Source organism: Lagopus muta, chromosome 11, assembly GCF_023343835.1.
Source record: "Lagopus muta isolate bLagMut1 chromosome 11, bLagMut1 primary, whole genome shotgun sequence".
NCBI lineage: Eukaryota > Metazoa > Chordata > Aves > Galliformes > Phasianidae > Lagopus > Lagopus muta.
Window position 1 is genome coordinate 4,180,986 of NC_064443.1, and position 27,656 is coordinate 4,208,641.

The 27,656-nt window shown below is 41.6% G+C and overlaps 1 protein-coding gene across 2 annotated transcripts in view; it reads left to right on the forward strand.

Moving 5' to 3' along the window:
* The first annotated feature begins 900 nt into the window (after positions 1–900).
* The window catches only part of SLC6A1 (solute carrier family 6 member 1), a 57,975-nt gene continuing 31,219 nt past the window's right edge, over positions 901–27,656 (forward strand). Inside the window, exon 1 of one of the 2 annotated variants that reach the window (XM_048957863.1) lies at positions 901–1,071. The gene's annotated coding sequence lies outside the window, so the exon portion shown is untranslated. Of the gene's footprint in view, positions 1,072–2,423; positions 2,750–27,656 lie in introns of those variants that run through there. The other variant, XM_048957864.1, reaches the window with a different exon arrangement.

Below are 27,656 nucleotides of genomic sequence, written 5' to 3' on the forward strand. Positions count from 1 at the left end.
TAGTGCTGTTTTTATTACTACGTGCTATCATTAGCAGAGGAAGTGAACATTACTTTCTCTTTTGAACTATAGAGGCTGTGTTATAATGCAGTCACCTGTACTAGAGAGGGCGTGAGCTTGACTGTTCTGTAACAAAAATGGGCACTTCCATTCTGCAGACAGAAAATCTGGCTTACCTGGAAGGACTCTCTGGAAGCCGTTCTTTCAGCTCAGTCAGACTCTGTCACCTCTATCTCCTCTTTAGGTCACCACCTGGGGACATCAGAGATGCCAATCTTTTCTATTCTACTTGTTAACACCGAGTTGCTCTCTGTACTGTGGAGAAGCACCGTAACAGGGAGGGCGCTCGCTCTGAGGGCTCTGGGATGAGGTAACGTTGCTCTCCTGTGCTGTGGTGACTTTGAGAGGGCTGGGGGCTCCTGACTGGACACCCCACGGGGAGAAAACTTCAGGCTGAAAAGGACGCTTTCAACTTTGCTTCCTCCAGGGGATGGATTCAAACCATTTACCTTCATACACTTTGAGGTTTGTGAAGAACTTTGGAAACGACTGTTCCAGCGCTTTCAAAACAGAGGTCTGTGCTCTGTTTAAGACAACCTCCCAGGCAGAACCGCGCAGCACTGGCACACGGCTCAGAGAACGGTTCGTCTGTTTAGCACTGCATTCGACATTAGCATCCCCGGATCGCCGTTCCTAACTTTGCACTTCAACTTTTGGTAACTCAGGACGGGACCGCCTGAACTCTCCGGCCTCACCAGGCAGCAACCGAGCGTGGGGCTCACCAGGTGCCGCCCCGCTTTGTGAGGGGACGCGGCCTGGGGTCGGACGAGGAGCGCGCGCGACCGTTGCCCCCTCAGCGCTCCGCTCAGAGGCGGGCTGGGGGCGGGAAGGGGCGGCGCGCGGCCGGCCCCGCTGCTGCGCGGGGAGGGCGCGGCGGAGCGGCGGGCGCCGAGCTTTAAATGAACATTACTATCGCTCGGGGTGGGCAGCGCCGGTGGCTCGGGCCGGTTGGCGGCGTTAGCGGCGGCGGCAGCGGCTCGCTCTCATCTTCTTCCTCCGCCTCCGCGGCAGGTAGGCTGTGCGCGCTGCGTGAGAGCTTCCACCCATCCCCGCAACCGGTCCGCGGCCGCGCGCTGGGCGAGGCGAGCCTCGGTGGGGTGCAGCGGTGTGCGACGAAGCCCCGCGCCCTTCCCCGGGCGGGTGCGAGGAGGAGGGCTGCAGGCAGGTGGGCAGGCGGCTGCTGCTGCTGCCGCCCCGGGGGACGCGGCCGCCCTGCCGAGGCACAAGCGCGAGGCACAGAGCTGATCCCGCGGGCAGCGCTGCGCTCCGCCTGTTGCCGCTGCGCTGGCGGCGTTCGGGCGCCTCGCGCCTTTGCGACCCTGCCGCGACCGTTACGGTTTTCTATTGACGTGTTCGCGTTCGTGTGCGCGCTGCCTCCGCGGTCAGAAAGGCAGAGCGGAGGTCGGGGCTCTGTGAAGAGCTTTTACGCACAGAACGCGGAGCCCTCGTTTCATCGGAGATCTGAACCTCAGCCCAATAAAAGTTATTTCCAGGAGGTGGAGTGTTTTATTTTCTTTCGTTTGATATTTAACGTTTCCATGCTCTCCGTCTGTAACGCAGCCCTGGATTTGCAGAGACGAAGTGCCGGTCTGGCACCGTGTTTCTGGCTTGTTGGAAATGGATTTGAAGACCTAGTTATAATTTCAGTGCACGTATTATCTTTGCTCAGTTGCTTTAGAACTCGGTTCGACTGTGTTTTCAACGGAGATGAGTGAACTTTAAAGAAAATGAGGTCAGGCATAGATTGCGGGCATCAAACCCCTTTCAGGTCCCAGAAGTAGCGTGACCCGCTCCGTTCTGCGCCTCACGGGTCTCTGCTTTGTATTTCTCACTGCGATTTCTGGGCACATCCAGATGGTTTTAGCTTAGTTTAATGAAACAAATACGGTTTGTAATGCGATGGTGCCCTGGACTGAAAGGTCTGTATTTCTGGTGGGGACTGTAGTGGGTCTTAAAATAGTGAACTGTGCTTAGCACAGGCTTTTCCTTTGTGCCTTTTGTAAGGCTTCAATTTGTGACAGATGATTGCTGCAAAGAAGCATCCATATGAGCTGTTTAGGGAAAATAATGTGTTTGGTTATTATTATTATGATATAAAAAGGTTTAGGAGAATGCTTTATTTTTCATGTTCTGTACTGGAAACAATGGAATTCTGAAGTTATTAACCATCATCTAAAGTCTTCAAACAAGAACTGACGAATATTTATCTTGGAGTAATTGGGTCAGAAGATAACATCTTCCATCGGACCTCTTCTGTATTGGCCAGTTTGGGTTGCTAAGTAGCTATGATTTCTAATCCCAAAGTAAATGATGTCATAATGACATCACCACGTCCTTTCACTTGATTGATTCTCATAAGAGAACAGTAATGAGATTTGATATACATGTCCCATCTCTTTAATATTCTTCCTCTGCTCCAGGGGATTTCCTGACCTGCCTGGCAGATTCCAATGAATCACACTGAGCTCTAGTAAAAAGACATTGCTCTGGAGACCGAGCTGAACATTAAAGGGACAGTGGCTGATTCTGGTCATTTCAAAATCTGAGGAACTTGGCAGCTTATGCTTTCAATGTGGAAATCTAGAAATGAAGGACAGCAGTAGAAAAACTGGAGTTATTACGTTCATGTGCAAGTGCTGAAGGAATTTGAATTTCAGGTGCTCGGCTTATTCAAATTGACTTTAATTGGGTATGTGGAGTTTCAACCCTTCTCAGAATCAAGTTACTGAATGTATGTGAAGATAGATGCTTTAGATGGGGTGGTGGAAGCAGGAAAGTTTAAGGTGATATCTTCGGTTGCTAAAATTAATTTTACTTATGAGGGTACAAAGGTGAAAGCAGTCAAATGGCCATGCTTTGGGGCATTATACTGTAAACATTACTATCATAGAAAACTCCTTCAGATGGAATTCTAAATATCTATAGGATGTACAATGTGTAAGAATCTGTTTTCTGTTTCTTCAGAGATTAAAGATATGAATTGTGTCATTTGGTGTTGATCAGGGTTTTCTACAGCTTGTCTTGCATCATGCATGTTATTCACATGAGCCTGGGTCTGTGCAAGTGTTAGGCAGTTGTGCTTGTGATAAGTAGCTGTACTGTGATACTTGACTTATTCATACCCAATGAGTTTGAAATATTTTAGATAGGGCTGTGTAAATCTCAGTGTTTGATGTGTGGAAAAGAGGAAAAACAAAACAATTGTCATCTCTGTCTTATTGAATATGTAGTCTTGGGTAGAATTGAACACCAACTCTGCTGCTTATATTCAGAGGCTGCACTGATCTCATTTGTTTCCTGAATGCTGTGGGTCACAGTAAACATACTGCAGAAGTAAATGCCAATTTCTTAGGAAGCAAATTGATTGTTAATGTATTTGCTGAAGGTATTGATTGCTGATGAGAAGCTTCTATTATTGCTGAAGTACTGCAGCACTGATGGCATGACTAAGTATGGGGAAGTACAAACTAAACAGAGGCCCCTGAACAAGTGAAGGAGGAAGGTGTTGGGGAAAGAGCTTTTTGCCTCTGTTTGAATCTATTCCTCGTGTGTAACTGCAATCCAAGCTACAGATGCCAAAAGAAAATTTTTAAATAATCTGTAAGTATTCTGTGCTCGTCGTCCTATCTGCAGTGACAAATTTCCATGAGCTTTAGTTGCTTTCTGGGATGACTCAAGTATGAACAAGTGATTTGGAAAAAAATATTCTCTGAAGAGAATCCATGGTGACAATTTCTTTTCAAGTTATCTTAAGATTTTCTACTTACTGTGATTTCTTTTAACTCAAGCTTGCACTGTATGTTGGAAACGAAAAATGAATTTGGACTTGGGGACATATCTGTGCCTTTCAACTGCACGTTCGATGGTCATCTGTGACATTTGCATGGTTGTGCTTTTAATACGGTGACATATTTGGTTACATAAAGTGCAGGAAACTGTGCACCTCAAAGCCTTTTTGAATGCTTGTACTGGAAGGTTGATGCTGCAGTCCTGACCTCTTTGAACAGGCGATGATGTGGCCAAATAGAGAAAGGCAGCGAGCGCTCACTGTCGTGACAGATCTTGTTATAAAAGATGAGGTCAGTCACTGTAGAGGCTCTCAAAGTAGTGGTTGAGGTGACAGTGTCTTCTATTGTACTGAAAGCAATAGGAAATTCAGTCCTCAGACTTCTGTTGTGTATTCTAAGCTATGCTGAGATCACAGGTGAATTATTTGGTGTCTGGCTCGACGAAACAGCGGTTGATGTGCTTCAGAACTCCCAGTGACTGTAGTGCAGTGTCTTGCTCCTCTGCTGCAAGAAGAATGTCCTTTGGTTGTCAGTGTAAGGATAGCCGGTATTTCAGCCCTGACGTCTGCTTTTGTCATAAGCTCTGTGTGAGAATGGGCTGAAATAGCAAGTGGATTACTGGCTTTTTTTCTTTGTATTTTAGAGGACAATAATGCATATATAAAATCCAGGACTTCCTCAGGCTGCTTGTGAGCATTCTCTAAGGGCAAAACCAGCAGTTGGATATTTGAAATGTTTTTTTCTGTTGATTTAAAAGGCATCCTGATGAGCAAATTCATCGACACCTGGATCTCCTTTACTAATGAATGATTTCTGCCAGCTGCATAGAAAGTGCTGCTTCAAGAATGCAAACAGGATTTGCTCCCTGGTATGAAAAGAAACAAAATTGTTTTCGAAAGAGCATCTTTGTGTATATGCTCTCAGTTATGAAGGAATTTGAAGAAGGAAAAAAACATAGTTTCCAGAAAGAAACCCTTAGACTTCTCCCCTGGATGTATTTTGCAATTATTTTAATTGTTCAAGACCAACACACGAGCTTGCGGATGCAGATGATGACCACGTCCACAACAGAGCTGATATAATCTGCTAAAAGCTAGTACTAAGTACTGCCATCAGTTGCACTACTGTAGCTGAAACAATGCTGGCATGGGTGGTCATGCTTTGGCTTTACTCCAGGAACAGATGCAAACTATTTGCATTTAAATTCTGGTATTTCCACTTTGCTACTCTGATCAGACTTAAACATTCAAAAAATGCTACTTTCTCAACAGTAATTCTGCATTGTATTGAGTTAATTAGTGCTTTTCATTACAAAAGATGCCGTGGGGAACATACAAGGCATAGCAGGTGCAAGTCCTTTGACTTAAGCTCTAATTGCTGCGCTGCTTTCAGTAATCGCTTTGGTGTCTCAGAAGTCCTGTATTTGTCTTACACCGTAGGAATTCCAATGGGCTGCTGCTGCCTGTAAAAATCTAAAGGGAATAAAATAGAAAGCAGATGTCAGCCTTATGTTCTGGTGGCTGGCACTATATATTAGGTATGAACAGGTTTAAATTAAGCATACTTAGATATTAAGTGTTCTGAAAATACATTGTCCAAAAATAGGTGGTAAGAATGGGGCTTTTTAATTTGGAAGATCATAATTTATGTCTTCATATTTCTGTATTTAAAGAGTTGATATATTATTAGCAAAATTAATGCTGATTTTAGTCTAAAGTGCTGTCTTACAATCACCTTTGCATAAATTAAGTATTTTTCTGTGTTATAACATCACTACTTAGACATTAAAATAATTTAGCCTGTCCAGAGCAGGGAGGTTGGAACTGAGGATCTTTGAGGCCCCTTCCAACACAAGCCATCCTAGAATGAAAGCTCGCAGTGTAAAATCACCATTTCTGATGGCAGCTGTATTCATATGCTTTCCATGCAGTGCCTGCACAGGTTGAGGTTCATTCTTTATCTTTACAGGACTGTGCAACGAGATCAAAATCTAGCAAAACAGGAAGGAAAAATCATGTGAACAAATACATCACAAAATTTTCATTTAAGTGTGTACCTTCTCAGTTACTGATCAATGTATTCCTTTCAATACAGCTAAAAATTCTTAAGTAAATAGTCTGATCTTCAATTTTGCTTGTGCCAGAAACTACTGTTTGTTCCTCCCTCTGAAGATTAAATAACAAATAGTTGTATCTCAGGGAAGTTTGCTCAGCATATGTATGGTGTCAGTGTAGTTGTTGGAGAGGAGGGGCAAAGTTTGCACAGTTTGTACAATCGCCTTTCTTCTAAAATGTAAACTGCAATTTGCCCTTGAAGATCAAGGGCACCTATCTGCCAGCACCTCTTCATCAGGCTGAAGCCTGGAACTGCTTAATTTAGGGTTCTGTGGTGGTGTAGCTCAGGAGAATGCATTTGCTTCTTGCAGTGGTTGTTTCCTGTGGAGGTGGGGTGTGTGTGGGAGGGGTTGGTTGGTCAGGGCTATTTTTTGCCTGGCTGCAGTGCAGTGGAGATTTGGTCTGACAGTTGATACGCTGCTTGGAGAGAAAATATTGTTCTCTGTCTATGTGATATTGCTCTTTAACACATCTCTTAATTTCAGGCTACGACAACTGTTTCCTCACTGCATGACTATTTTCTCAGTGAAGCTGAGATGAAATGAGGCAGCTGTTTTAAAAACAAGTATCACAGGAATAAACATGGCCTCCAGTTGTGGTTACAACAAGGGGGCACTGTTTAGTATTCTCTCCTCCTCCGCTGTTTTTAAAGGCTAATGAAAGACTAAGGAGATCAGTTCATAAGCCACACTAGCACAAATCCCTATTATTGTGCTGATGATGAGCATTGATAGTGGAGATTTTCTTTGCATGGTACATCTTTGCTGCCTTCTGTAAATGCTGCACGTAGAAGAGGGATAGGTAGCGACACAGATGCTTTAATTATTATTTGATTACAGAGGAATCTATTCTGACGAATATGCAGTTAGCAAAACTTCTTAGGACTAGCTAACCTCTGAAATTAAAATTAATCTGAACAGTGCTTTTACATTCTGAAAGAATATCATTCCTTACAAATGTCTCTCATTGTACCTGTTAACTGCAGGAGTTATGAGGTGAGGGTACGTGCTATGTGTTGTGTGCAGCTCAGGAGGCTTTCAGGTGGCAAACAGTGCTGTGCTCATATCATAATGGCAGCTGCAAACACTTACTTTCCTTAGCATCAGCATGTTCATTTGACACTGGTGGAAGTTTTACTTTCTGTAGAATCTAAAAAACCATTTAAATGTTCATCACGTATGCTTTAAAATCCTCCTTCAAGAGCGATGTCAGTTCTTCATGAACCACTGCTCTCCAGCCCAGAGGAACGTGACCTGCTGGGCTCCTCCTGTTCTTCTCTGTTTGGGACACAGTGTTTGCTTGTAAGCTGGAGTATGGCAGCACGAGGAGGGAGAGTTTCTAGCAGCAGTGAGCTTTGTGAGACCTGCTGTTCCCTCTGCTCATAGAAGCTGTGTGAAACTGGGCTTTGTTGATCTTGAAGCTTGGATGCTTTCTGAATGGATGGGGGTTGTAGGAGCAGCATCAGGTGACTTCATTCATCTCACTGACATGTCCATTCCGAAGTCTGATCTTGCTTCTGACCTTGTGTGTGTTCAAAAGCACTGGATGTCCCAGACCTCGCACTGAAGGGGGCTGGTATGGCTAAGGACATATTAAGTTCAAGACACTTAAAACTTCCTTTCTGAGAATGTTGTTAGCCAATTAAGCAGAAGTGTAGCTGTATATACTGTGTTCTGTAGCCTGGTGGTCTCCTCAGTCAATCATAAGGACACTTATGATGTGCCTTTAATGTTTCTTTTTAAGAGCCCTGAAAGCCTCTGGTTTCAAAGCGTTTCTATACACATACCTATGTGTATTTCAGGGGAGATGAAGCCTCTAGCAAGCAACTTATTGGGAGGTTTGTCAAGGGTTGCTTTAATAAATTAGGTTATTTACTTCTGCCTGAAATTCCCTGGTTGGTGACCAAGAGGAACTCTGTATTAAGCTGTGCAGAGCATAATGAAGTTGCTGTAAGGCTTTGATGTGGAAATGCCTACATACACTCCCCCACACTCCAATAACAACAGTTTAAGGGGAAAAAAAAAAAAGGTGGAGGGAGTACTATCATCTTCATATCTTAACTTATGTATCTTTAACTACAAATCTTTTTAACTACATATATATGGTATCAAAGTAATTAATATTGCAGTACATGTACAGTAAGATGACCTATTCCAAAGCCATTCTTCATCAGCAGACTTACTGAGCTGACTTATTTCTTCTGGAATTAAAAGGCTATAGTGAATTGGCACTGTGTTTGCCTCACTTAATGAATGCAGTTATATAAGAGTTGCTCCCCTTAGCTGATTGAATTGTATTTCCCATGCCACTTCTTGCTTTCCATGTTGCTTATAGATTAGCAAAACAGGCTTTGCTGTATTTTCTGCTTTTCTTCTTGTATCTATTCTTCAGGCTTATTAGCACAAAGTAGCTTTGAGCCATGGCTTGGACACCAGAGATTCTGAAAGCTTCAAATAGCCATAATAATGGAGCGGGATGAAGGATGCTGGTCGCCATGGGAACAGTGCATGTGCCACACAAGATAATGTAACTGCTGTGGTGCAGAGATCTGTGCTGCATATTGATTGCAAGATTTCTTGGATTTCTTTTTCATTTTTTGCTTTGCACTGTGTTCGACCCAGCGAGTGAGGGAAGCTTAGTAGCTAGACTAAATCCAGAGAGATTTTGCTAGCTTGGAAAAAAAAAAATAAATAAATAAAATTGACTCTTTATGTGAGGAGAGAGGAGAGGGTCACAAATACTTAGTACTTTCATAGCTTTTTGTCATAAAGTTGATGGTGTTTAAACTGGTGTTAAAATGGAGTTAACCAAGTCATGGAACTGAGGCACTCAGGGTGAGTGTCCTGAGTTAGGAGTGGCAACAGAAGGCCCCAGGAAGCTGTGTACACCTTGTGTGCAGTGTCACCTGCGTCTACAGGGCAGGAAGCCTGCCAGTATGCTGAGACTGTCCTGCATTTTGGTAGTTTGTGTTTGTGGAAAATGAGGGTGTCATTGTTTGATTCCATTAACTAACACAGATGGATCTAAGTCTGATCTAGTTTTCCTGGTGGCAGAAGTGCCACTATCAGCAGGCTGATATCAGCATCCCTAAAAAAGTAGCCTTTTATCCTATCTTTATCCCAGCTTCCCTAATGGAGGGCTTCTTTGAACAATGATCTTGTGCCACTGTAACTGAACCCTTACCTACACAATGTTTCACAGAATGGCTGTCACCAGGATTCATGTACCATGTCTCAGTTCACCTATGTAATGCATCTTGATTGCTCTTGATGGTACACAGCTGCAATTCACTTGTTACAGCTTGTTAAGCAGTCTATTTTAGTGTGGTGTAGAATGACTAAGAAATAGCCGTTGTTAACAGCGGGAGAATGAATACAGTGTTGGTCACTGAGGGAAGAAAAGGCACGCAAGTCTTAGTTTGAAGGAATTCTGTATGAGCATGATCAGATTTAGTTATGGTTTTGGTTAAAATTCTTTGAATGTGTGAAAATGACACCTTTCAGAATGGCACCATCAACCAGGTTAGCATAATTGTAATGAGTTGCTATCATTCTCTGCAGTGATTAATAAAGGTGAATTAATTTGAACTGCGTTAGCTATCCTTCTGCTACATAGGTTTTCTGGATCCTGGAGAAGCAACATGAAAATTGGAACAATTGCCCAAGTAGGCTAGATACTCACTGGCATAAAACAGCAAAGGTCTATCTAATGAGTAAAGCACAGCATTGCTGCAGATAAGCCCTGGCATGTGATCTCGACAGAGGCTCACATTCTTCTTCAGGATCCTTCTCCTCTGCTCAGATGAAATCCCTGTGCTATGTTCATTCCTCACTGAGAAGCAGTTGTGTCCATTATTGCTCAGAATGATTGCACAGATGAGATACAGCAAATTAAAGCTGTCCTTCTAATATGATTCCCCCGGGAAGGGTGATACCAGAAATGCTTGTTTGCCTCCAGCAGTACTGCTGGCAATTAGTCACTTGTCCTTCTTCTGATAGTAAATTTTCATTTCCTCACAGCTGATGTTACTGAAGCAAACCTTTCATACCATTCTTCCCAACCAAAGTGTGGTGATACCTTTTAACTCCCTTCTGAGACCTGCTTTCCCAAATTTTAATGGAATAGAATCATAGAATTGTTTGACTTGGAAAGGACCCTTTTAGGTCATCTAGTCCAACTCCCCTGCAACAAATGGACAAACCTACAGCTCCATCCAGTGCTCAGAGCCTGGTCCAGTCTGACCTTGAATGTCCCCAGGGATGGGGCATCTATCACCTCTCTGGGCAACCAGCACCAGTCTCTTACCACTCTTAAAATAAAAAAAACCTTCATCCTTGTATCCAGTCTAAACCTCCTTTAGTTTGAAACCATTTTCCCTTGTCCTGTCACAACACACCCTGCTAAAGAGTCTGTCACTTTCTTTCTTATAGCCCTCCCCATTTATATATTAAAAGGCTCTCAGATCTCCCCAGAGCCTTCTGTTCTCCAAGCTGAACAGCCCCTGTCTCTTAGCCTGTCCTCAGAGGGGTGGAATGTCTCCACTTCGATCATTTTTGTGGCCCTCCTCTGGATGTGCTGTAGCAGGTCCACATCTCTCCTGTACTGAGGACTCCACATCTTGATGCACTACTCCAGATGAGATCTCAGTGCAGAGGAACAAGATCATCTCCCCTGCCCTACTGACTATGCTGCTTTGGATGCAGCCCAAGGTACAGTTGGCTTTCTGAGGGCACACGGCTGGTTGTTAAGCTGATGCCCACCAGTACCCCCAGGTCCTTTTCAACAGGGTTGTGTTCTATCTCCCAGCTTGTACTGGTAGTGGGGGTTGCCAAGACCCAGGTGCAAGACCTTGCACTTGGATTTGTTGAATCTCATGAGGTTCACCTGGGCCCATTGCTCAGCGTATTTAGATCTCTCTGGAAGGCATTCTGCCCTTCAGGCTTGTTGACTGCACCACACAGCTCGGTGTCATCTGCAAACTGCTAAGGGTGCACTCGATCCTGCTGCTGATGTCAGTGATGAAGATGTTGAAGTGCACCAGTCCCTGTATTAACCCTGAGGGACCCCACTTGTCACTGATCTCCATCCGGGCACTGAAGCCATTGACCACCATTCTCTGGGTATAGTCTTGCAAGCACTTACTCATCCATTGAGCAGTCCACCCTCATATCATTCCAATATGCAGAGAATAATTTTGTGGGGGACTGTGTCAAAGTCCTTTTCATCATGAAGAGTTTGTTTCTGCCAGAACAGGCGTCTCTGACAGCTGTAACAACAGCAGAAACAAACAGGGAACAAACAAAAAACACTGGCACCTGAGAGTTACTGAAGATGTCTCTTATATCTTTGTATTTCTTGATCCTCAGGAAACCTCTTGCCAGAGAAAATACTGTGTAATTATTGAACTGATGTGGTTTTTGGAGATGATATGTATTGTTTCATGCCTGTCTTATGCTATCTGAATCTCTCACTGTTGTCTGTATCCAACCTGAACTTTAGGAACTGAATTGGTGAGATTTTCTCGGTCTGTTCTAATAATATGCTTATCTTGAGGGACAAATGGGTAACTTGCAGTACATGTGAAGTGTTACTTGTCAGAGCTGTGAATACATTTAGAACTACTAGGCTAATGTGCCTCGGAGTCATTGTTTAGAGGGCTGTGTGACTTGACTTTGATCTATGTTGGTCAATCCAAATGCAGTGCTTCAAATCTCTTTCCCCCCCCCCCCTCAATTACTCTTTATTCCTGTTTTTATGCACTACCACTGCATCTCAGCAGGGTCAATTCACAAATTTACTACTTCTGGTGTTTTTTGCTTGTTTTTTTTTGTTTGGCTGGCAGGGCATGCATATAACTTTCTGTAAATTCATATCACAGCCTGGCTCTAAGTGACCATCAGGAATACTGGTGGATACCCTTTATCTTCTTTGTGGTGTTTTATGGTGTAGATGTCTGTAAGTCTATTGCATTGGTCACACAAATTCCCAGATTCAAAAGTGTGCTGCTTTTCATAAAGGCAAGAACACAGGTTATACTATGGTATCTCTTCAACAATTTTTTCTTCCTGTGCAAAGCATGGTTTGAGAGGCTGCAGTACAAACACGAAAGATGGGATCTGCTGAAGTCATCTTGATTGCCAAGTATATTAACTTATGTTGATGTTATGTTAACATAACATTAGGTGACTTGTTTGAACTGCACCAAATCTAAAAGTTGCATGTGATTGCTAATGTCTTATGTAGCATTTAGTGTACAACATTCTGTTAATCCATCTTGCTTACTAAATCTGTAGAAGTGGGGTAATATTAAAGTAACAATTAATGCCCTTAGCTGAATGGATTCTACGGGTGCAGGTCTGTTAAGAAAGGCAGCTGCCCTTCCTTATCCCCCCTAAACCCACAGATCTCTGGCATGCAATGTGATTGGTGGATTGAATATGTTACTATTATATGCCCAATAATCAGCATGAGTAATTGAGAAAGGAATAAGAAGTCTTCAAAAGAAGAATAGGAAAGCAAGCCAAGCAATACAACAATAGTTTTGTCTGTAGTTTGATCCCCGGTGTCTGGGCCCTCTAAGGAACAGAGGCAGGGTTTTGCTTTTCATGTACATATAAGTAAATGGAGACTGTCTTGGGTTTATCATCCAGAACTCCCTCTTTGAGGGCTGCTACCAGCTGTTAAGCCTTTGAGAGGAAGCAGTAATACCTGATCAGGCATAGATGCATGTGATGGAATTTCATCTTCATGGCTGGATGCAAAAGAAGATTGATGATTCTGCTTTGCAGTTATGCTCAGAGGGCTGCTTAAGGAAGATAATTTTCCCACATTTGCATTCAGCTACTCCAAATGTATCAATTTCCTCTGAGGATGATTTTCATTTTATGCAAGAAGAGTTTCCAAGGAGGTGCTAGATTTACAAGAGTAGTTGCCAAGGTCCTCCAAGGGACCTGACAGATTTACAGACTGATGACATGCTGCCAGTGTAGTCTCAATGGGAATCTGATTTGATATAAATAATAAAGAATTGTTCAAGGGCAGTGTCAAAAAGCACATTAGGCCAAGAAACATTGTGGTTTGTCTAGACGTAGTTTCTCTTACAAAAGGGAATTGAACTGTGACTAGTGGTATGTATTTATTACAGCTCTGTACTTCTTCCAAATTAAAAATTAGCTTGATCATTGTATTTGAATTCTGTCAATCTTTGTGGTGAAGCAGACTGCATAAGAATAAATAGGTAGTTTATAAACTCATTGAGGGAGGTGGGAGCGTTAAATGAAAATTACTTAATGATTACTTTATTTTTTAAGAGCATGTAAACCTTAGCCAAAACGGTTTGTTAGTGGTTAACTACAGGCTTGGGGATTGCTGAGGTGGGCTGTTGAAAAACTCCAGTAAGATAACAACAAAATTCTTGGTGTTTTTATTCCCCTCTAAAACACTATTGTTTGCAGATCACGTCTGTGCTAGCACTAGCAGTATTAGGAAGGCAACCCCATTCATTTGTTCTTTTGTCCTTTATAGAAGGACTTGCTGCCTTGTCTTTTGAGTAACACAAAAGCTTTTTTCTTTCTGAGGGACAAATGCAGTCTGAGTGAATCCTGTATGATTGGTTTCATTTCATGAGACCATTATGTTTTCCTCTTACTGCTATTTTTGAAGCTGCAGAAAATTGCAACAGAAATGCATTGCAAGGGCAGAGCTGCTTACATGGTGCTTTGCTTCAAGTGGTTAAAGAAAAGTGAGTTGCCTAAAATATGGCAGCTAAGTATGTGAATGAGTATGTGAATACATATGTATATAACATATACGTAGACAGCACATATATGTGCTAGTGAAAAGGCACGTGTACTGTGGCTACAAATCTATTCAGTTATGGATGTTCTGTAGTTCCCATTATATCAGAGGTGAGGTGGGGGAATAATATTCCTTCTTTATGGGTAATAAAGATGTTGCCCTGAAGTGTATTGTATTAAGGCTCCTTGGAAAGCTATTGCAGCTTATTTTTGACACAGCGTATTATGGGGTTTAATCACATTCGTGTATTGCAGTTGAGATTAGCTGCGTGCTCACTCCGTGCAAACAGTTTAGCACTGATAGTGGGTAATGCTGAAAAACACACAGTGTGGCAGAAAAAAAGATTCATGGGCAGTTTTCTTCCTATGGTTGACAGAGATGTGCATATTGATGTATCCACCGTACTTCCCTTGTGGGTAGAAGGACATATAAATGATAACACTACAAAGGAATGGCCACAATGAGTGTAATATTACCCTCTGGTGTCCTCTTTGAAAAACTGATGGAATCTATCAAGGCCCAGCTCTGTGCTTGCCTTGCTGCTCGTGGGACCTTTGGGACCACAGGAAGAAACAGTGCAGATTGATGCTGGAACGATTGCTGCTTGGTGCTGCAACAGCAACTGCTCTTTTTTAGACCTTTTGGCTTTAAGGAACAGCCAAGGAATATAACTGGGTACTTTTCATCTTTCATCTCCTGTTTTGTTCCACTTGGTCTCCTACTCTTTGACAGTATAGTAAAAAGGCAGTCTGCTGTAACAGATCAAGCCTTTCCCAGCAGGAGCTGGGTTTGACACTGCTCTCCTTGAAGAGGGTAGCTTTTAGAGAAGAGCTTTGAGTAGCAGCAGGTTCCTGTCCTGAAATGCAGCATGTCAGATTTGTTGCTGTTTTTTGCTTGCTCCTGGATTAGGAGCATAAACCAGGAAAAAAAAAAAAAAAATCTGAGTTGAAGAATGCTATAGCCATTAAAACAAAAACAACAAAAAGATGATAATAAAAGAAAAATAAAAACCAACAACCCACCGCGCAGAAAACAAGCATCAAAAAGAAATGGAGTTGTTGCTTGATACTGTAGAACACGAGGTCATTACACTCCCATGTGTCAGCCTATCTTGTGTCTGAGAGAAAAATATATTGCTGTCTGTGGATAATTTTTCATTTATTCTGTATTCATGCACTTCAGTGGGGATGGCTAGTGTAAGATTTATGTGGGTACCTTACAATCTGCTGTGCCTACATTACCACTTGTTATGCTGAGTTGATTTCTATGCAAAGCGTTACGTGATTCTATCTGCTGATTTTCTACATTAACTTGTGTTGCTTTTTTTCCTACTGGGCTACAGTGAATAATTAAGAAGGTAGCAGGAAGGCATTTGCTGGGTTTGTGAGAAGTGTTTGCTTTTCTGAAGTGTTTGGTTTAACAAGATGTCAGTTGTCCAGCAGTATTTCTTCATGATGTTTCTACCTTCAGGATGGAGGGTTTACTCGTAGCCAGCAGAAATGAGCGCTTTTCCAGTGAAAGCTGGGGACTGGAACTGTTGTTAACATAGAAGTCCAGGGACCTTTGCAGGAAGCTGTAACTCAGCTGACCTCAGTACTCTTAAGAGTAGTTACCATCGGAGTTCTGTGCATTTAGACGTGGTTATGGGGAGCATAAAATACTGACTCAATAACAGCTGTGCTGCTGTGACATTCCTGGGGGAGGTTCTTCATTTCACCAGGAGCATTGCTCTGTCTAGGGGAAGATGGCTGTTATGAAAGAGTGCTGCTTCCATTCTTTTAATTATTTTTTATAAGACTAATTCAGTCTCCATCACATAGAACCACTGTTGCTGCCACAAATCATTGTCACTCCTCAAATGGCAAAATAAAAGAATTTGCATTCAGTTTAGAGCAAGGCTCTGTACTTCGTTTGAATGATGGTGACAGCTTCTTTAAAATCAGAGGTGAAACTCTATCAGTGGTTGGAAGTGCAGAAGAATCTGAAAAATATGTAACAGAAATACTCTGAACGATTTGTTTGAGGGTGTCTAAACTGTCTTGCAAATAAATGTCTTCAGCATCACGGTTTATTTCTAGAGAACTTTATTTAGCAGGAGCACGAGTTATCACTGCCATGTAACAGTCAACGTTCACAGTTTTTGTGAAAGATCTACTACTACAGAAATAAAAGGCTTGCTTTGTTTACAGGAGGGGGTGGCGGGGAACATCCTTCAGGCAGTTGTTTATAGCTGCTGACATGTAATAGAACACGAACATGCCTTTGCTTGTGGAATCTTAGATTGGCATCTTTACAGGGAATCTTCAAGGGTAGCTTCAAGTTGACACTTTGTCATCTGGCAGTGATAAGCCCTAAAAAGGGCTGTTGTATGCACTGGAGTGTGTTATGCAGAATAAAAATCACTGCAAGAGTTAGAAATGGTAGTTTGTATTCAGCAGCTGAATTATGTGAGGTATGGAATGCTGTCTTATGTGGAACATTCTCAGTTAAGGGGAATTGCTAATAAAAGGCTGCAAGATTTGGTCCAATAGATCTTAAGAAGTGTAGTGCTATTTGTGGATATGATTGGCAGGCATAATCCCTTTCCCACTCTGCTCTGCATCTTTCTTTTCCTAGTCTGTGCCAGCCATTAGACCAAAACATAATTAAATCTAGTCTGTCAGAACCGAAGGAGACGTAAATCATTCAAGGTACTAGTTTTCCTTAGAAGGAAAACAGATACCAGAATCCCATTGAGATGTGTGCTTATCTGTTTTTGGTTTCTTTAAAAAAATCAGCCATATTTTTTAATATAACCCAGTGTTGATCTCTTGCTTACTCCCTTAATGACATATACATCTTTGGTACTGCCTTCACAAAAGTCATGAATGAATGGGAGATGTTATTTTTAAAACAATATATGACACTGCCATAGCTGCTCCTTTCTTATGTATTAAAGCTATGAAGTAGATGTTTTTATCGTTTCCTTTCGTTTGTATCACTTGATGCTTGCAATTTCTTCTGTAGCATGAGAAGATAGGTTTCCTCAGTTTCCCCTTATCTTTCACTAAGGCACTGATGACTTGCTGTTGTACCATCCTGGTGTTTCCATGTTAAAAAGCAGCCATGAAAAGGGGTTTAGGGATAGGAATGACAGAAGTCTGAGATGCAGACGTATTAACAGGGGAAGAGGAGGCTGAGGGGAGACTATACTGCTCTCTTCCAATACCTGAAAGGTGCTTACAGCAGAGCAGGGTTGGTCTCTTCTCACTGGTGACAGGATGAGGGGAAATGGCCTCAAGTTGTCCCAGGGGAGGTTTAGGTTGGATATCAGGCAATACTTTACAGAATCATAGAATGGCCTGGGTTGAAAAGGACCACAATGATCATGTAATTCCAACCCCCTGCTATGTGCAGGGTCACCGACCAGCAGACCAGGCTGCCCAGAGCCACATCCAGCCTGGCCTTGAATGCCTCCAGGGATGGGGCATCCACAGCCCCCTTGGCAACCTGTTCCAATGCCTCACCGCCTCTGTGTGAAAAACTTCCTCCTGATATCTCACCTAAACTTCCCCTGTCTCAGTTTAAAACCATTTCCCGTTGTGCTATCACTGTCCACCCTTGTAAACAGAAGGGCACTGGAATGCTCCCCGGAGAGGTGATTGAGTCGTCATCCCTGGGTGTGTTTAAAACCCATTTGGATGTGGTGCTCAGGGCCACGATTTAGTGGAGGGTTGTTAGTTAGGGTAATGTGCTTAGGTTGTGGTTGGACTCAATGATCTTCAAGTCATCTTCATCTTTCCCAACCTGAGTGATTCTATGATTCTAATGTAGCTTCTTTGCTACTGGTTGGAGATGCTCAAACAAACATTTGCACTGACTGGAAAACTATATTTAGTTTATTAGCACTACAAGAAAGTGGGAGAGAGAGAATGTATTGCTGTTTCCTTAGTGAAAAATGTTATCTGCAGCAGCTGTCTTAATGAACACAATTTTGGCAGATTTCCTGTTTCCACCAGTTCCTTTGAAGCATCAATGAAGCAGTACAAACACAAAGAAGGCATCAGGGCAGAGAAGCCTGATGATGGTGCAAGTAGGTCTTGCTTGACTAAATCTAAACCTGTTAAAATTACTTAGAAACACTGCAAGGACACCTGAAGGATCAAGCAAGAGAAACTGCAGTCCTTGGGTCTCACATTTCTTCCCTCTTCCCCCAGTATGTCCAAGCAGTGTGTCGCCTTCAGTGCTGTGCCAGGAAACACGGGACCTCATGGAACACAATCAAATAAAACAGATTGGAAAGGACTTGTGGAGGCAGTGTGGTCCGTGTGTATGCACTGAGAGTACTGGTTATATCTGCATTTAAATGGCTTTTAGAAATCAAGAACAAATCAAGGAATTCTATGTATGTCACATGGGTTGTTCACTTTCTCTGCTGCTTCCAATTTGATCATTGAAAGCAATTTTTTGTAACCTTACAGAGATGAGTATTTCTCTCCTTACCGTGACAACTTTGTGTCACTTTGGTTAGGCTTTCTAAAACTGTTCTTTTTCTTCACAGTAATGTGATGTGATCTCAGCATCAGTGGGTGCTGAGAATAGTCTCCACTTAATAGAACTAAACCTTCAGTTTGCACAGTTTGAAAGTGTATTTAGATCATGTCCATTACCACTGACTTAGGTTAGTTTAGAGCTAAATTGAAGAAGGAAAGGACACTGTATCTGTGCTATGCAGATAAGAACTAATTTTGCCCATGAGGAAATCTGGTTTGTTCTGCCTCTCTTATTTTAATTATGCACCCTCTTGGGACAGTTTGAGTGTAACTACTATGCATTATTCTCTGGGAGACCTTGCTTCCTGGTTATCTCCTGGAACATACTGCTTCAGAGCAGTTTGGATGTGTTGCTCACATTCAGTACTGTGCAACCCAGAAGCATTTCTATTTTTCTGGAGGGAAGATGCAAGGAATCAGCTATTGTCTAAGAAGCAGAAACAGATCTTCATTTTTGGTTTGTTTGGGTTTTTTTTGTATTTCACTCTAGGAAAAAGATGCCTTTTGGGAAGCAAGTGATTATTAAAGAATAAAGAAATAATTAGGAATGTAAATCAAAGCTTTATCATTTAAATCCAGGTTTTATTGTGCTGGTTACTGGAAAAAATAAAGGGAACTGTTGTGTGTGTGCATTGGTACGAACAGGTGCAGCAATTGCTTTTGAAATGAGTCCAAGCAAGTAACATTAAGTCCTCATTTTACAACTCACTGATTGCTGTGCAAAGAGCAGAACTTCCCAGCAGCATAAGCAGATATAATTCCATTGATAGCTTTGGCACTGAGCCTATTCACTTAAATCAGAACTTACATTCATGCCTCAGTAAACAAAACCTATTATATTATATAGGTCGGTATTGGTTTTAGGACAGTTCTCAGTGTTTTTGAATGCTTACTCTTCCCAGGTTAACTCTGCATTCCCCAAAGCGACCATGCTTGGCTTTTTAGCAGCAAGGTCTTGCTTAAATACACGGCTATTTGTTTGCTTTGTTCAAACAGACAAGAACAAAAAGGAAATTAGGCTGAGAAACATCCATATCTATAACCTCTGTTAAGGGACACAGAGCAGGGATGACAACACCTCCTGAACCTCAATCCTACAGGCCAGAGCAGCTTTGCCTTGAAAGACCCTGACCCAGCTGTGCTAAACTGCTTCAGTATTAATTAATTTCCAATTTGTGATTAAATCTCACTGGTTTAAAGCAAATCTAACACATTTTATGACGTGATGTAAAAAGTGTTTTATTTGCCATCACTACCATCTATGTTTGATTGAAAGAGAAGCGATGGTCTCTTAGAGCAGTGTTATTTGCTTCATGTTTGAATGGTGACATTTCCAACTAAATGGCCTAGAAAATTGTTTGCTGAAAATAAGAAAAAATAACTCGATGGCTATTGTGCATCAAGCATTCAAGTTTGCAGCAAATTGCCAGCCTTTCAATACCTGACACTATGACAAGTTCTCAGCCTGCAGGCTTGAGCAAGTGATGAGCTATTCAGGTCTCAGCTTGCAGTTGCTGCTACTAATGTCATGTCTGGGGCTTTTCTGAAAGTTGATAAGCTGAGCAAGGGCATTTTATTGGCATGCAATGAAGACAGCGCCTCATGATGATGCAGGTTTTGTTTTTCGTTGTTTAAAGAAGTCCTTCTAATAGCATGCTGCGCTCCATTCCAAGTTGTTTGTGGGTAGTGGACCCAGAGTCCCAAGGATAGAAAGCTGTTTATGTCACTTAGTGGTCTTTTTGTAACAGTTCTCATGTGTGTCAGATAATTTTTAATTTTATTTTGATGGAGCTGTTGCCTTCGTAGCTTTTTCAGATCAATTTTTTTGTTTTAATTTTGCTCTTCAATAGGAAATCACACCTCATGAAAACGCTGCGGTGGGAAATGATGCATAATTTGTTACAAGTTGTGTATTTGGGGAAAATTGCATTTGGATCTGATTGTCACCAGACAATGTTTGTTGCTATTATCTGTGTCACTGTGGGTCTGTCTTTTTAGCTACTTTTTAGAAACTTATAAATGGCAGGTAGCCAACCGCTACCGTGTTTCCGGTGTAGGCTGAGGGAACTGAGCTGTAATGTACCAAAGGTATTCTTTCTGAGTTCCTGATCAGCACGTCAAAGAGAGAAATGTTCTCAGAGAGATACTTCTGGGGTTTCTACTGAGTCCAGCTATCGCTGTAATGGGATTCTAGGAGCTTAACAACAGTGCAAAAATACCTGTAGGGCAAAGATGTGAGAAGTAAGGGGAATAAGGCTTGTAATTATTTTTCTCATTCTGAAGTTTGTTCTCTGATTTAACAGCTTCCTGAAATCTGGAGATGTCACCAATCACATCTAAGGTAGAACTCGTCAACTGTTAGAAAAGAACTACGGATGCACAGAAAGCAATTACCAAAGCTGAAACATTGCCATGATTCTGGATATATTTCTCAAAAAGTGCCAAGGAAGGCTTCTGTAACAGTCACAAATTATGCCACTTGCCTTTTTGATGGGATGCAGCTATAAGCACATTATGAGGAACACTGCTGCAGAAATAATTTGCCTGGCATATAAATTGTTTCTGCATGCCATACTGCATGTGATTTTATTCCTCAGGAGAAGAGAGAGAGACAGCTGAGCTGCCAAGCAATTTAGATAAATAGTCTGAAAAGGACAAGTGTTGGTTACAGGAGGATATAGGTAATTAGTACTGCTTGTTGGTCCAAGTTTATTTCTTCAACTGAGCAGCCATGTATTACACTGCAAATAACTGAAACTACTTTGGACTCATCTGTAGATTAATTTGCACGCCCAATGGTACCCTATATTTTATAGCTTTGAGTTCTTTGGGTCTGTTAAGGGTTTCTTTGAAAAATCTTGTTTACTTACTTTCTCGGGTAGAACCTGTGATGTTGTCTAAGCTAAAAGAAACAACAAAGAAGCTTCTGAGCATCATGAAGAAAGAAATATTTTGGATCTTGATTTTATTTTTAAGTCAGTTCTAGAGGAATGCATCTAAGATCTCTCTAAAGAAAAGAGGCTTAAATGAGTTAAGAGGCAGGAACAAGAAATGCTGTAAGAAGCAGAGGACTAAACATAGTGCATAATGGATGGACTGTTGGGCTACGTTGTAATGGACAGATCCTTTCCCGAAAATGTACTGAAGAATGTGGTTTATTTGTTTCTTTTACCAGAAGGCAAGAAATCTTAATATTCATTCAGATTTTTTATATACTACTTTGACCCTCTGCCTTTCTGAAGGCCAGAGGAACAGAACTTGGAAAATCGTGGAGAAGCATGCAGGCAAGAAACGCCATCCAAATGTTATTTCAGACAGTAAATAGGGAGACTCATTCTTTTAATATATCCTGTCTATTGTTGTTTGGGCTGTCTGGATAAATTCCTGGAATCTTGTCATATGATAGTGTGTTCATCCTCATCACAGACTCATTTCACTTATCTAAGGTTTCTGTTTTGAATGAGTGAAGACATAACGATGCAATGTAGTTCTCTACTCTCTGAGACACTTCCAAATTGACAATGTGATTCCCTAGGGTTGCTAGTACAGTAGCCTGGAACCCCTTCATAAATACTCTCTTGAAGTTTGACATGTCTTTGAAAGCCAAAGATCATTTGTCTGCCGGATTTGAGAACTTCTGAGAACTTCTACTACTACTACAGTAGAAGAACCATCCTGCTAACCCTGGTGTGCGTATGCTTCCAATGCTTTTAAAATCTCATTCTTTCGTTGTTATTGAACGTGAACACCTAAATGACTGTTGTTCCCCTTCTGCAGTCCTCTTTTGGTGGTGATGTCTCCTCACTACTTGTAAGTTATTCCCTCTTGACATGGCAGCTGAAAGCGAGTGTATTCTCAGGCTTCAGAAAGGGCTGAGATGGTCCTTTAAGTCAGAGAGAACACAGCCAGTGTGCAGTCAGGAGATGGGCTGCTGTTTCTTACGTCTTATCTCCTGTGTGCGTTCCGACACTGCTCCTCTTCATATGGAGATTGCCCCAAATCCAGCCAGAAGCAGAGACAGGCTAGTAGCTTTTTGAACAGAACCAGTAGCAGAATGAGAACATGGAGGAGCTGGAAATTCAGAAGCTGAGGGATTTCCTATGCCACAAAACACAAGCTCTTTCCTACTACAACATGTAGTGAACTCTGTTGCCATGATTGTCCTCTCCAAACGTAGTATATATATGGCCTCAGTGTTGCCCTCACTCGCTTTTTCTATATCATTTCAGGATTCCCAAAGGACAGCAGGTGTGAAGTTCTGCAAACTCAGCTGTCCCAAGGGCAATTCATACCTCTATAAACCCATCACAATAGGAAAAGATTAAGTGGAAAAATACAAGCTGAAGCAAGGCTCTAAAATGCTTGTTGTTTAAACTCTAATTATTGATGTGCATTTTTCTCTTTCACCCCAGTCCCTTCTCCCAGTAGTGCAGGCTGGTGAGCTGCAGCTGCTAGATGTGTCTGTTGGGGCTTAGTGTTGGTGCTGCCCCTTTAGCTGCCTTATGTCATTACAATTACATGATTTCCTTAAGCCCCTGTAATGGGCTTGTCGATGGAACCTTTGCACAAAGGTGTGTGTTCAAGGTGTGTCTGGCAGTAGGCTTTCCATCATAAATCACGAATGTTTGCTGTGGTAAAGTTTGAAGAAAATGGGTAGTGTTGAGTTTGGGTTGCGCGAGGAGTTGAGCTATTTTGTGGAAGGGACCTGTTTTTGTTCTGTTTCTAACCTCCTTCTGTTGCTTCTTCGCAGAACTGCACTCCCTAGATGGAAGATATAATGGCTATATGAATTGCTATTTAATCAGGGATGCTAATTAAGTCTTAACTTTTAATGCTTTCCTGGGAGAATGACTGGCAGTGGCTGGAATTGCAATTGCAGGAATTAAGTTGCTCTCAGCTTAGTGGGATCTGAAAGTGCTACTTTATGAGGGATATTTAGGATATCTGGGGTTTAGAGGCATTTTGCCTTCTTCCTCACTTCTCCTCATCTGAACATAATACTTGTTGCTTTTAAAAGGAAATAATCTGAAATAGTGAGGCAGACTTTTAAGTAGTGTTTTGTATGTGTATAATTACAGTAGTATATCCATTTAAGACATAGAGTTAATGTAATTGTTGGATAAACACAAAGCCATTCTTAGCAGAATACTTACTTAGCTTTTCAGCATTGCTGGATTAATTTTCAGATTCAATAGGGGAACCAAGTTTCTTTGTCATGACTATCTGCTCTCCATCAGATATCAACAAAGTGTTGCTACTTTTGGGCCTTGGTAAATCTTTTCAGTCAGGTAGGTAAGACTAACTACAGTGGATGCGATGGGAAAATTTTTGGAGACAGTGGTCTATGGAGTGACAAGAACCATTAGCTGAAGTGGAAGAAAATCTATCCTATACTATTCAGGCTTATGTAGTAGAGAAAAAAAAAAAGCCAAAACTATATATTACAACAAATAGCATTCTGGTCTGCTTAGAGATTAAGGATAGGATTTATTTATTTGTATCCCCTAGAATTTATATCTTGCTAAATGGATATTAATGATATTCTGTAATAATTACTGTACATTTTTGGTCCTCTGTGTTGGTTCAGTAATAACATAATCTTGTATCAAATAACATGTCATGCCTATATGACATAAGGGACAGAAGGAAGAAAAATGTTCTTCATATTTTTGTCTCTCGCTATCTCAAACACATATCCTCTTAAGACAGCTTGGAAAGGCACAGTATTTGGGGGGGGGGGAAGTAACTCAGAGAAATGTCAAGTATTTGAGGTAGGAGAGAGTACAAGATGGACTTAAGAAATTTTAAATAAGTAAATAAAAACATGATATAATCATAGCCTCTGGGGCTATAGTAGGAATTGTCAGCTTTGGTTTTCATAGAATCATAAGCTGAGGTTGGAGAGCCTTTCTTCAGAGGAGAGGCTCCAGCTGTTTGGCTTCATAGCCCTTTTGCCAGAGAAAAACCTTCCTTTCCTTCCCTCTTTCTCCCTCACTACTTCAGCAGTCATTTCTCTGGAGGGCTGGAGCTAGTGAAAATGGAAAAGCAAAAATGAGGGGGTGAACACAGAGAAGGCATGTGAAGTGGGCACAAAGTGCTGTAAGGCACGATGCCAGATCTCACTGATCAAAGATCATATGGCGTCTCTTCATTTGAAGAGCACAGGTTAGGAAGTTTCGTTTTCTTTTGCATGAGCGTATTTATGTAGTGCACTGTACTCTTGTTCAGCAGTGTGCCACTTGTGTTGCTGAAGTATGCTAAACAGTAACACCAAGATGACAAACTGGCAAAGACTAATTGAGGGCAACAGAAGCTGCATACAGCAAATGACATTGAAATTGCCAATGTAGTTGAGCAAATAAAGCTAACTCAGCAAATGAGCTTGGGTACTAGACATGCTACAGTGGGTTAGCTGATGAGCTTACTTGAATGGGCTGCATCCAGCAGTGAGATAGCTTTTTCAGAGCCATTTTAACTGTCTTGGTGCTGGACTGCATTGTGTAATGTAAACACGTTCTGTAGTTTGTGCTAAATTACGTGATGCATGGAATTACCACTAGCACCCTGAATTTCTCTCATCTGTGCATAAACATAATGAAATAATCTGAAATGGTGCCATCCTGGCTCCAGTCTACTCTGAAGCAGAAGTGATGATCTTAATAGTTGAAACAAAAGCCAGGGTGTTCCATTTAGCATTTTAAGCCTGTACCCAGAGCTGGGATGAGCTAGTTTTGTCATTCAATGTTCTTCCAAGTCTGTTCTTTGGAAAGCTAGTTTGGATTTTGGGTTACTCCTACCTGCCCTTCTTGTGATCAAACCCTGCATGCGAGGAGGGAAATCCTTTGAGAGAGAGTATTGGGTTTGTGAGGTAGATGCCCAGCCAAGGTAAGCCCACCCCACAGATGTCAGGCATCATACTTTAGGAGCTATGCAAAATTCTGGATACCCAATTACTACTTGGTGTTTATTCAAATAAATGGGAATTGTTGAGACAACAATTTTGAGTACTGCAAATTGTGCTCTCATTTTGTGAGAGGAAAAAGACGGGTGTTTTATAAGCTTGTTTCTCTGGAGTTCATAGTCAGTAGAATTAGTGACCTCTGAAGACTTGAGTGTTACTCCTTTCCACGCTGGCTGACCTCTATATACGAAGAGATTGCACTGTGAAACGTTTCTAGGCACTCAAACATCTGATCCTCAGGTTTTAGAAAATGTACGTTTTGACTGCTAGAGCCAATTCCAGGTTGATCAGTTCCTGTTGGCTTTGGCAGGCAGCTCTGGGTGATCCTGCCTGTGCAAGGAGGTTGGACTGCATTGGTCTCTGGAGATCCCTTTCAACCTCGCCATGATTCTGTGATTCCTTGATTATTTTGGATGATTGTGGCCATCTTATCTTTTTTTCATGTAGCTATAAAATAAGCAAATGATCATATATTGCTTTTTAATGTTCAAAACTTCAATGTTCTAATAAGAAATTGGTCTTGATAAAAGTACTCTGAGTTATTGTGCAGGACCAGTATTTCCATAGGTTGATCAAGTGAGGAAAAACATGGTCTTCTAAGATCTATTGCACATTTTACCTAGAAATCTGCTTCTACTTTGAAATAGTGTCTGGGGAGTGCTGAGGTTGTAAGTGAAGTGGAATGCATCGATCCTGAGGAGCTGCTACAGAAGGATTAAGTGAAATCTTTGAAAAGGAGTGTGGAATAGAACATATACTAGTGTATGGCACCAGAGGAAGGGATCCAGCCAAAATAACTTCAGGAGTCTGGAAGCCTGCTGATAAATAACATTGCTCATCTATTATCTATAAGCAGCTGAAAGTACTTGGTTGGCAGGAAAATGTAACTATCGCAATTTTCAGTCTATTTTCCCAAATAAATTAAGAGACAGTATTATGCATCTGTGATTGCCTAAGGACACTTCTTTCAGATCACCATTTGAGGAAATTCTGGCACGATATTCTAATTTGGATGCACTGAATATAGGGGTCATTCATTAATGCAGAATGCCAGAACTGTGTTCCGCAGTGTGTACATGCACAGCCTCTTCCAGTGAGGGCCCCCTCTGCCAGCTCAGAGCAGAGCTGATGACAGGCACGCTGTACAGGTGTTGAAGACTTCCATTTCCAGATGTGCTTTAGGGTCCCACGTAGAACTGAATTCTTGATGGTTTTCAGAGTTTGTATGCTTAAGTACTAATTATAGGCCAGGTGAGAATTGGTGTTAGAGCGCAGAATCAAGTACTCCACGGCTGCTGCTGGTAGTGGCTCACATTACACTGTTGGTTTTCATGTTTAGTTTTTTGGTTTGGGAGTTGTTTTTTTGCTTGTATGGTTTGGTTCTTCTCCCTCCCAATCCCACCCACGTATACTCTTTCACCTGGGTTGAGTAATTTCAGATAATTAGAAAAATCTTAATTTTTGAGAGAAGCTGAAATGGACTTCACTGATTGAGGAGTTGGTGGCTTACTGCTACTCCTGTAGTAAGGGGTAGTAAGGTGAGGCAGCTAATTGCTGACTTAACCAATGTTATGGCTATAGCTGGAGTTCTTGGAGCAATCCAGCTAGGAAGTTTGAGCTATGTGTGATTTGCTGTTAATTATGTTAATAACAGAGCTATTGTCCAGAAAAGGACTAAATTCTATGCACAGGTTTTGTTTTTCTTGAGTTGAAAGGTGATTTTATTTCCTCTGAGAAAGTATTCATCGACATAACTTGTGTTCTGGATATCTTAATGTAGTTTTTATACATGCTTACAGTCATTAGTTTGCAAATGATGATTGAATTAGCAAATTAGATTCATACACCCTTCTCAAGTGCTGCAAACCTTGTAATGGTATGGCTGTAAAAGTCTGAGGAAGGAGTGGGAAGAAAGCAATTTCCTAAAGGAAAAAATCACACTGAATTATTTGCTGCAAGGAAATAAGTTTTTGTCTGGTATAATTAAATACATATAACTGATGTTTATTTTTCCTAGACTGTCAGATGGGATTGAAGTGGTATCAGTAGAAGTGTTCAAACACAAAGGTGTGGGTCTGAACAGATGTTTCTTGATGTGCTATTGTTCAGGTCAGGCAGAAATAAATAAATCTGGCAATCTTGCGTATTGGTGCAGGGTCCCAGCCTCATCCATTTTGAGAACAGAATAAGCCACATGTGAATTACCTGATATGTGAACATTTTTCTTTCTTTTTGAACTTTTTCCTGTTACCTTTAGGAAAGGTCAAGCTTAACTTAACCTGCAGGCAAAAACAAGCAAAATGGTATCTGCATGAATAATACTTCAGGTGGCTTATTATTAAAAGAACTGGTGAAAATACAAGTGATAGCCCTCTCCTTTGCCACCATGAGCAGGGTGTTTGCC